Genomic DNA, 12,196 nt, shown 5'->3' with positions numbered 1-12,196 from the left:
AACTCTACACAAAGTTCTACTCGGATGAGTAGAACTTGCACCAAAGTGACCCAGATGGGTCATATGCGAGGGAACCCGAATTTTACCTAGTTTGGACCCTTTTTAGGCTATTTATGTTATTTATCTTCTCTAATATACATATACTTTGATGCACACTTTTCTAGCTTTGACATTAATGAATATTAAATTGTAAACTCTTTTTTGTGCGTTCTCCATTGTAAGTATTTACTCAGTTCTCAACTTGTTAGGTTGCTTGTTTAGCTCTTATAGTTCTATTTACTAGAGGTATGCATCTATGACTTCTATATCCATAGAGTACTGGAGCCAGCTGGGAGATTGTCAAGGTGAAAGTAGCCTAAGGTTGCCTTCATCTTTTTGGAGGATGTCTTAAGATCGCAAGGGGGATCTCTCCTCATTTACACCTTATTCCCTTTCTCTTCTCCCATCAATTCTATTTTGGATGATACACTTTTTATTAGCACTAAATAAACATCCAAGTATACATATTAAAATTAGTATAACTAAAGGTTAGTACCGGATATCGATCACGCGAAAAGCTATCAATGATTGTCTATCTTCTACTAAGCTTCTTTCACTATTTGAAAACACGATTAATTTTGGATTTGAAAACTAAAAAATGTCAAATAATGAAATCAAGTAAACAATTGCTGACACAGATATAAAATAGATGAGATAAGGGAATTACATGGATGTGCTTTCACATTTATGGTTTATACAAGTTCCAACTACAACATCCTAGCACAGTTCATACTTAACTAGAACGAGTCACATAAATATTGCCCATGCGGCACAAAGTAGAACACATATACTAAGGTCGTCAATCCCAGATTTGCAACTCCCAAAAGCACCTATGACTCCTCTCGCTCCCAATTAAAAGTACCGTTTTAAGGGGAATTAATTATAGCATCAACTAAGCTCTTATAACAAGCAAACCTCATATCACGATTATGTTGGAAGTCAATAAATCATTATAGAATGTGTCACTCAAACAAGAGGGGACCAGATTCTCGCTGGTATTCGTTCAATACAAAAGCAAGAGCAAGCCGAAGAGCGGGTCCTAAGGACCATCTGCCATTGGACATCCGTCTGCCGAGAGCATGAGGTAGCTCATCAATGTCTGTTCGAAGACTACTTCGCCGATGAACCACGGTGGGGACCGACGGTTTTTCACCTACAATTTAGGATACGGCGAGACTTGTTTCTCCGTATTGTTCAGACGCTAGAGGGGCGCGACAAGTACTTCCAGTTGTTGCATGATGCAGCCCGCAGAGTTAGGTTATCCCCGCTTACGAAGTGCACAATTGCGCTTCGTCAGTTGGCCTACGACACCATAGCAGACATGTTTGATGAGTATCTCCACGTCAAGCAACCAATTGCACGGGAGTGTCTGGCAAAATTTTGTGATGGCGTGGTGGACGCCTTTGGTGCCACATATTTGCTCAAGCCGACTACCGATGATTGTCAGGTACTGATGGCCATGCACGAGAGTGTGCAAGCCTTTCCTAGTATGCTATGCACTGGAATGGAAGAATTTCCCAACAGCGTGGAGAGGCCAATTCACTAGTGGGTATAAAGGTATACACCCGACGATGATCCTTGAAGCCATCGTTGACCACCGTCTTTGGATCTGGTATGCTCACTTCGGTGTGGTCGGGTCAAACAACGACATCAACATGCTCGACACGTCGAGTCTCTTAACCGAGTAATGCAACGACAACGGTCTCGTTATCGAGGTAACTGCCAACAGACGGCAGCATGATTTGGGGTACTACTTAGCCGATTGCATATACCCGTGGCCAATTTTCCTAAAGACGATCTCATGACCAACGGATCCGAAGAGATCTTCTTTTGCACAGTGACAAGAGTCTGCATGGAAGGACGTGGTGCGAGGATTCGGTATGCGGTATGCTTCAAATGTGTAGGGCAACAGTGAAAAACCCGACTCATTCATGGTACAGGCATCTCATCGCCAATGTCATGTACGCGTGCATCATCTTGCACAACATGATTATTTATGATGAAGGTCCAAGAATTGACTATTGATCTGACGACGAAGCCAGACCGAGTGCAGGTCATGCAACTCCGCCGATCATTCGAAGTTTACCGTATGGAGTCAATAAGAGATTACAGGAAAAAGAGAACTTGCGCAACCAACAAGCATATCTTTAACTCATGACCTACATGGTTGAAGAAGTTTGGGCACGCATTGGTCGTTGAAATTGTACCTATATTAATTATTTTTGTTGTAAGGGCACTTGCAATGGAGCGCCCGATGGCGTCCATCGTCCTCGGGCGCGGAAGATGTCCACGTTGTGGGTGCCCGCCATCGTCCGCGCCCTACGTCATGGACGATGGTCATCGGGCGCACCATCGTCCGAGCCATTGTAGGAGACGCGGACGATGGCACGCATTTTACTTAAAAAAATGCGTTTGCCGGGGATCAAACCCGGGTCCATTGCTTGGAAGGCAATAATCCAAACCTTTGGACTACAAACAATAGTTGAGATATCTTGAAAACTAAATTGTTTTATACATTTATTAAGATGATATTGTGATAAAAAAATGATAATTTGTGATTAAAAAGTAGAATTCGGTGAAACGAGAATTTGCTTCTTCGAGTTATTAAGATGTTTATGTTGTGTGATTGAAATGAAGGTTTTTTATAAATGTATTAATTTTTATAAATGTACTCCCTCTGTCCCGGACTACTTGCACTTATTTCCTCTCTGGGCGTTCCAAGTTATTTGCACTCTTTCCATTTTTAGTAAAAATTATCACCTACAGCCGCAATTGTTGACTTTGCTATACAGTCATTCCTTCTCCGTGCCGAAAAGGAAATGTGCAAGTAGTCCGGGACGGAGGGAGTATTAATTTTTAATTCGTATTGTAATTCTTTAATTTTTATATATGTAATAATTTTTATAAATGTATTAATTTTTATAAATGTATTAGTTTTTATTCAATGCAATCTTCGTCGGTTTTTAGTTACTCGTTGTGTTTTTTAATTAGTTTGCATTACATATTTGAAAACATTTAAATTAATTGACAAAACAATAGTAAACATATAGGGCGCGCCTTAGGGCGCCACATTGCAGGTGGGGGGTAGGAGGATAAAACTGATGACGTGGCGCGCCTTAAAGCGCCCCTTTGCTAATGGCCTAATATTTAAATTTGTAATTTATAATATGTGAAAATAAAAAAAAAGATAACATTAAAAATAAATGAAAAATGGGTTTAATTGATAGGGCGGACACTAGGGCGAAACCACTGCAGAAGAAAGGGTTGGACTAAGAAATGCAGATGTGGCGACCTGATGCACTTTTTATTAGCACTAAAAATACATGTAAGTATATATGGTAGATCTAGTATAGCTAAAGGTCAGTACCGGATATCGAACACATGGAATAAATTTACAGACTGTCTACCACATATTCAGTCTTGTATACAATTTGAACACACAATTGGGATTTGATTAAACTAAGAAAAAAAGTAAATAAAAACAATCAAATGAAAAAAGTGAAACAGTTTCGCAGTTTGCAGTTAACTTGGTTTGAGAAGACAGATGAGACGAGGGAATCGTATGGTAGTGATTTCTTCAACTCATTAGTAATTCTAATTATTTAGTTCTATGTTCATCCGACTCAAGCTCTACTAGGAGTTATTCCTATCGTGTATCAACACTCATGTCACAAATATTGCATTGACACATAAAATATGAACTAATCAAAGTCATCACCGATCAAAGATTGACAATAATTACGATAACAACTGATACGCTCGGATTTTGCACTGTTTTAAGGTCATTATTTGGTCTATTTTTAATGTCAAAATCACAAATCATGTCCATATTTTGCATATTTTCTCTATTTTGGTATTTTGACGTGTTTTGTGAGAAATGTGCATATTTGAGCCTAAAAAAGACAACAAAAAGCCGAAGTTGGAAATCTGGAGTTTTCGAGACGCCCAGCGGTCCGCTGCAACTCATACAGCGACCGCTGGAGCCCAACGACTGTTGAGCTAGTAGCGGTCCGCTCCGGAGAAAGTTGTGCTGAAATAAAGAACACGCCCAGCGACCACTGATGAATAAAAGAGGAAAAAAGGTCAGACGAAGAGGGGGGACAGATTGGAAAAGAAAGAGGAGAAAGAGGCAAGAGGAGAGAAGAGGAAGGAACGGTCCAAACTCCATCTCGGGGGAGATCAGCCATCATCTAGAGTTGGAGAACACCATGGAGTTCACGGTTCACGGTTCTTTTGGAGTAATTCATTTTAGTATGTTTGGCTAGATTTCCTTCGTTGCTCTGAATATGTTGTTGGGTGAATTGTGGATACTTTGATGATTTTTTACGGTTTAATTTATGTGTGATTCTTGTTCATGAATGGTTTAATTATTCTACTAATCTTGAGACGTTTAGATAGGTAGAACTTTGTAGCCTTTATTCTATTGCCTCTTTAGCATAGATTTTGGCCGTTACTCATGTGCAAGGAACTCGAGATTTGATACTTGTTCAGAGAGATAGTCTCGAGTGGATCGATAGTTTAATCAGTGAATTTGGTTTGATGTCTGTTGCGCTTCCGCGTGGGCATTAAGTTAATATGATCTAATTATCGTGTTTGACAATTGTAGAAGCTAATCTAAAGCTTGTTGTGCGACCTAGCAGGGGCGATAGGTTAGTGAGTAAAACCTTGGAGACGTGTTCAGCTTATCCTAGGTATACAATTCCCTTGAAGTGTTCAGCGGATAGGGAGCGTAAAACAAACTTAATCCTCTTAAGCATAGTCTTGATCGTAGTAATCCATCGAAGTATCCCAATTCGTATGCCCGAGACATATAGGAGCATTGCTTTCTTCTTATCCGATTTTCTAAATTTTGTTTTTTGCTTATCGTTTTGTGTTTTTTTCATCTTTTTATTGAATTCTATCTTATCAATCTCAAATTAAATAGCATACGCCTCCCTGTGGATCGACACTCGAAGTACTACAATCGGCTCTGTATTCTTGCAGATTCGTTGTAATATTAGAGTCAATTTTTTATTAATCTGGACTCCTCACGCTTTGCAAATTTCACCCGACCGGGTGTTATGTTGGGGCGAAATCACCCGACCGGGCGTTTCTTCTGGAATCCTCACGGAGCATTGAACTTCCAGCTTTCTTTTACATCCTAAACACTGATGAAAACACGATTTAATGAGTCATAACTTGTATAAAAGTATGAAGAACGAAGGGGGAAAATATGGAAAAATGCTTCGCATCAAATACCCCCAAACTTGAGTTCTTGCTCGCTCTCGAGCAAGATGAACTTTAAGCACAATCATTCAACAAAGTTTAACTCACAATTATTTCAAAAGTTTTCATCGCAAAGAATCAAGAAGGGACGCGAATGACAAAATCTAAACCCCCAACATTTCCAATCAAGATTTGCCACTCTCAAGAACAATCACTCATCAACCTAGAACTTCAAGTCAAGGTGCATTTCAAAGTAAGTTCAAGCATAAGATCATACAACTCAAACCGTCATCATTGACTCGTCAAGCATTAGTAATCACATAGACTCGCGGATTTCAAATCAAATTTCTTTAACTGTACCAAGCTATTTACCAAACATCCACAAGCATCAACAATAAGGTCCAAGGTCTTAATTAAAGGTTGTAATGGGGCTAGGGATGAGGTAGGATAAATATGGATAGTGAGCTCAAAGGCTACACATTTGAGTGCCAAATTCTTTCCCCCTACAACTTCCTTCCAAAGATCAAACAACAAGATTTTACAACCAAACTCTCACTCCCCCAAACTTGACATCCATTCTAGACAAGATTACATCTTAAAGATAGAAGCTCTATCTTTATTTCATCAAACTTTTTTTTTCAAAGGACCTCGACTTTTGCAAATTTGGAGGTCATCTTTTTCTCTTTTTTTCTCTAAGAACTTCATTCTCAACACCTATACGTTAATCAAGTCTCAAAATGTCTACACTTTTACAAAACACCACCCAACACTCAAAACTCAAACAACAAAGCTCAAACTTGTATTTAGCACCCAAATAATAGCAAGGTTTATTGATGAGGCTAAAATAAGGCTTATTTAAGTAGCTAAGTGATCGGCTAAGTGTTTACATAAACAATAGGGAATTAAGGTCAAAGTGGCTTCTAGGGGATCATTTGTTGGACTAGGCATGTGATCATTTGGCCATGGAGTTCATCCTAGTGCCTTATCCTCCCATATCATTGACACAAATGAATACAAGCACTTAACTCGATAAAGCAAATCGATCCAAGATAATTTCCACAAGACAAGTGACATTCAAACTCTCCTCAACTCAAGAAATCGGTTGTAATCACAACATGCTCTTTCAAATAAATCATGCACAAATTCCATCCATCCTAAGCTTCAAAGATCAAGTAAAATCAAGCAAGATTTCCCAACTAGAAAGCTGAAGATAAAGCATGCACCCGTCAATTACATGATTCAACACACCTTTATCAAACAATACACCCAAGAAACATGCATAAAAATCATTGAAACTCAACAAAACCCCCCCAAACTTAAATGCTTCATTGTCATCAATGCATGCAAAGAAAAACATAAAAAACAAGTAAAGGGATAGAAAACTCCCCCAAACTTGGCATGATGTCCATAGTGCATTAGGGTGGGAGGGTGGGTGTATATTCTTTTGCAGGTGTGCTTCCTCCTAAGCTCCAGTACGAGTCCTATCTCCATGTTGCTCCTACACGAAACAAAAATTAAAACAACAAAAAAATAAAAACTCAATTCATAAAAAATACATCGAAGGAAAGAATTCAGCAAACAAAACCCTCGATTTATTAAAAGAAAAAAAAATAAAATAAACTAAAAACTCATTGGGTTGCCTCCCAACTAGCGCCTTTGTTTAAAGTCGTTGGCTCGACTTAGCCTTCTAGCTACAACTCTGAAACAAGAAAATAAAAAGTTAGAAAACTATACAAAAATAAAAACAAAAGAATCCTAAATTAAATAACCAGTTGCCTCCCCGGCAACGGCGCCAAAACTTGATGTGTAATTTTCGAGTTCAAATATTAATGGTAAATTTCACACAAGTTTAAAAAATTGACTCTAATATTACAACGAATCTGCAAGAATACAGAGCCGATTGTAGTACTTCGAGTGTCGATCCACAGGGAGGCGTATGCTATTTAATTTGAGATTGATAAGATAGAATTCAATAAAAAGATGAAAAAAACACAAAACGATAAGCAAAAAACAAAATTTAGAAAATCGGATAAGAAGAAAGCAATGCTCCTATATGCCTCGGGCATACGAATTGGGATACTTCGATGGATTACTACGATCAAGACTATGCTTAAGAGGATTAAGTTTGTTTTACGCTCCCTATCCGCTGAACACTTCAAGGGAATTGTATACCTAGGATAAGCTGAACACGTCTCCAAGGTTTTACTCACTAACCTATCGCCCCTGCTAGGTCGCGCAGCAAGCTTTAGATTAGCTTCTACAATTGTCAAACACGATAATTAGATCATATTAACTTAATGCCCACGCGGAAGCGCAGCAGACATCAAACCAAATTCACTGATTAAACTATCGATCCACTCGAGACTATCTCTCTGAACAAGTATCAAATCTCGAGTTCCTTGCACATGAGTAACGGCCAAAATCTATGCTAAAGAGGCAATAGAATAAAGGCTACAAAGTTCTACCTATCTAAACGTCTCAATATTAGTAGAATAATTAAACCATTCATGAACAAGAATCACACATAAATTAAACCGTAAAAAATCATCAAAGTATCCACAATTGTAACATCCCAAACTTTTGTGACTCTTTTATTTATGTTTTTGAAATTTTCGAATATGAGACTTTTGTTCTATGTGATTAAGTGTTTTACGTGAAATAAATTGTCGTGGTTGATGTAGAATGATGAGCTTGAGTTTTTATATTTTTTTCCATTGAGGAGAAAAAAAAATTAATAGGATCATGCATTTATTCTTTTTCGAGTCAATTCATTGAAATTGCCCTTCCTAATTATTGAGATAGTATTTCATTTCTTGGATTTAATAAATTGTTTTGGGATTTTTCTTATCCAAATTAAATCCAAACCAATTGATCCCTAAATTGTATCACATGAAATTCGAACTCTAGCCTATTCATCTTGGGAGTTTCGAAAATCCCCTATTTAAAATGGGAGGATAAATTAATTTCTTTGATTTAATTAGGTGCTTTGTTGACTCCCTTCCTTTGAATTGAATCCAATTAAATCATGTCATATTTTATTTCTCTCCCAACTTAAATAAAGAGTTGAAACAATTCCTTGGCCTTTTAAGCCAAATTTTCGCCCCCCCCCCCCCCCCCCCCCTCATGATTTTGTAGGGGAGAATTTATTTGTTTCCTATTTTGTGGAATCCCTTTTTATTCAATTAAATACCATACTAATTTCCTATGTCTAATTAAATGGGGATGTGAATTTTTCCTTTTAATTCTTACCCATATCACACGCCCCATGCTCCTATTTTTCCTTGTGGAAATTTATTTAATTGTTACCTATTATATGGGAGTCTTTTCCCATAAAGAAATTACCAAATTCAAATCCTATTCTATTTAATTGAGGATTTAAATAATTTCCTTGTGCTTTCCTCTAGTTATTTTCGGCCCCACCTTATTTTCTTACTTGGAGATTTAATTTATTTGTTTCCTTGTATTCATTATATTTATTTCCTAAGTTATGAATATATTCTCCAAGTAAATACCAAATAAATTCCTTGTTGTGTGCTACATGGAATTTTTGAAATTTCCTCCCTCCCCACAAGCCTATTTTATTCTTTTAATTGTGGGATTTATTTAATTGTATTTTCCCCACAATTACATAATTAATTAAATATTAAACATAACCCTAGACTTCAAATACCACCTAAACAAACCCTAGCCCCCATTTCTCCCTCACAAAAATCGTTCCTCCCACTCTCTCCCTCACTCTCACACGCCTCTCCCCTCCCTCTCTACAATCTCTCCAAAGATCCCCCGTCAAATTCTTGTTCTTGCATCCGTTGAAGCCTATTTTCCAAGAGTCTCCGACGAATCGCATCGTCTCTTGTCCCTACCGATTCGTTTTTGTCAAAGAAGGTATAATTGCTTCACTTTCCCTCATCCTTTTCGTTTGAACCATGTTCTTGAGTCCTACATGCATGTAGTGGGTGTAGGATTGATAGATCGCAAAATTTAACGGTGGGAAAGTGTAATTTCATAAGAACTTTGATAGTTATGTGTTTTTGATTGAATTCATGTGAAGTTGGATTGGAATATTTGGTGAATGGTGTGAGTCTATGTGCAAACATGTTAATGAGAAACTTTAAAGCATGACTTTGTGTGTTTCAAGCATGAAAAATTGGTGTTTGTTCGATGGAAGAGGAAAACCCTATTTTCGAAACTATGAACCTGAAATCTGTGGCGTACGACCAGTTGCTTCTGATCTGTAATTGACCAATCAAACGATCGAATTTTGATATGAAATTTTTACTTAGTAAACTCCAAGGTGTTTTCTGTGTCTCGTGTGAATTTCAGCCCTTTTTGTCGAAAAATGAATTTATAATAAATTTTTGAAGTGGACTGCGCAAATCTGCCAGAAACTTGTGTTCTCGTCAAGAATGTTTCATTTTCTGTTTGACCAACCAAATGACCTCTGAATGATGTGATTCTTAAACTATATGAAAATTTGAAGTGTCTTCTGAGATATTTAAAATTTTCAGCCTTTTTGGGCATTGGATAAATTTATGGTGAATTTTTCAAATGAGCTGCGCATGGCTGTCAGAAATTTTATGTTCCGACACATATTTTAGTATTTGATATGGCTGACTAAATGACGTGATTTCAGTGTGAAAATTTGTATGGATGAACTTGAATGTGTCTTCTGTATTGTGACCAAAATTTAGCTTCATATGAGGTCGGGTGAATTTATAGTGATTTTTACAAAACGGTCGCACAGTTCTGCCAGTTTTCTGCCTTGTTAAAATAACTCTTATTTTCAAGTTTAAAAGTATTATATGATGCATGTATGTCCAAGGAACGTGTTTAATGATGTGATCACGTGAGATAAGTTGAAATATATTACGGTGTGTCTTTCTATCTTTGTGACGTATGTTGGGGTTGGGTAATTGAGAAAAACGATGAGAGAGAAACGATAGGACATGCATAGTAATGTGTTTTTGGTGGAAGGCTGACTTGTGTTGTCATTTACAAGGGTGATTGTGTATTCGTGAACTCGGGGAACGAGAGTTTCCATAAGTTGGGTTGTGAATTGTTAAGCGAACGAGGTGGACTTTCTTTTCAAACCTCTTTATTTTCCGAAAATATTATGTGGCGTTATAAGGGTGGTTTAATTATTATGTCATGCCATGTTTTTGTTTGTGAGATGGTTGCCTGATGCGTAGTTCGTCTGAGCTTGCTCCGTTAGGCTATAGGGCTGTGTTGTGAAACGAATTCAGGTCTGAGTAGGGCCGCAAACCCTACCAGGCTGTGTACACTGGTGGGATCGTGAGCCGTCCTTGCTAGTCGGCCGGTCTCGTGGGCGAATAGTGTGGCCACACTTTCGTCGCACTGCGATATGATGATTGTGATTAATGGATTGATGTGAAAAGTGGGGAGATAAATTGTCTGGCCAGACTTGAAATGTTTTGTGTTCTCGTGATATTTTCTTGCTATCTAAAACTCGAGATCACTGGTATGGATGACATAATTATATTAAAAATGTTTTCGGCATGAGCCCATTGAGTACAACAAGTACTCAGCCATGCATATTATTTTTCTTATGTGCAGGTTGAGCAGGATGTTGCGGAGGATGTTGAGCTAGCCTTAGGATGCGTTGCGTCTTCATACATAGGCGTGATCCCTGACTCTCTCTTTAAATCTTTTTCCGCTGCTATATTGTTAACTATGTCTCAAGACTTAAATCATTTACGTATTGTGTTTTGAACATGTATGGCTGTGTTAGGTTTTAACCAAGTAATTACGCTGTCTTTGAAAATGGTGTTTTCCGTGAATTAAATTAAATGTTTTACTTTAGAAGTTATTTGGGTTTCTTAAAGTTTATTTTTCTCCGCTGCTTCTTTTAAAAGTTTTTATCATGAGTCATTTCTAATTAATAGTACAATTTTAACCTTAAACTTTTTTTTAAAAAACAAAAATGTTTTTTTTTCTGCCTTTAAGTTAATTAAGTTTCTTTTTAAAGACGTTGTCCATGCATGTTGGTCACGATCGCCGCGTTTGTGATAACCCTAGTATGGGCGGTCGTGACAGAGTGGTATCAGAGCTTAGTGTTCGCTCTGGTCCGAGAGTCTTCTTTTGTCTTAAGTCTATATTAGTGAATCCTTATTGACTAGAAGTGTCATGAAGGCTCAACATCCACAACATCACGCTCAACCAATGAAAGTGAGGTATGTTTTATTTGTTGAAGGCATGTGAGATAGATGCATGAAATGGATGATGATATGATATGACGATTGACAAGTTTATACATGTGAATGAACGATATGTATGAGGATGAGTTGTAATGGGATGACTATGTGGGCATGTTTGCTATGATAGCTTAAGCATATATTAAGTTCGTAAATATGATGTTGTAATAGCATGATTTCGTGGAATACAGGAATGACTGGCATGATAATTAAAGACATGTGTTGTATATACGAAAGTGATATTGATATGGTATGATTTTGGATGAGCATGAACTAGTAATGTTTTTGGATGTGTATCATGTGCGAGAATACCACGACGTTAGCATGAAAAGATATGAAGCCGTAAAATAATATTAAACATCAAACTACGTGACAAAACATAGGGACTATTGTAAACAAACAATGTTATAAAATGCGTTTGAAAAAGAAACATTCGTTTTCGCGTAGATGGCACGAACTAAACGAACCGCGCTTAAGAGCAGTCAATATAGTGCTAGAATGCGACAATCAATATACGATTACGATCACTTTGAGAGAGAAGGAAAAGCCTTGAGAGAGGTTGTCGCCCGTTTTGAAACCCTATGGCGAGATGTCTGCGGGTACCATGTATCGGCCTATGGTGGCATAAGAAGACTAATCGAGTTGATGCCCGAAAATTGGGAATCTTGGATGGAAGCAACAGCCAGTCGATTCACATGGTACGAACCAAGAAACCAGATGATGGCCGGCGACATGAAAGG

This window comes from Salvia splendens, chromosome 1 (genome assembly GCF_004379255.2).
Source record: "Salvia splendens isolate huo1 chromosome 1, SspV2, whole genome shotgun sequence".
NCBI lineage: Eukaryota > Viridiplantae > Streptophyta > Magnoliopsida > Lamiales > Lamiaceae > Salvia > Salvia splendens.
The sequence above is the reverse complement of the archived record's forward strand: the minus strand, read 5'-3'. Positions refer to the sequence as shown.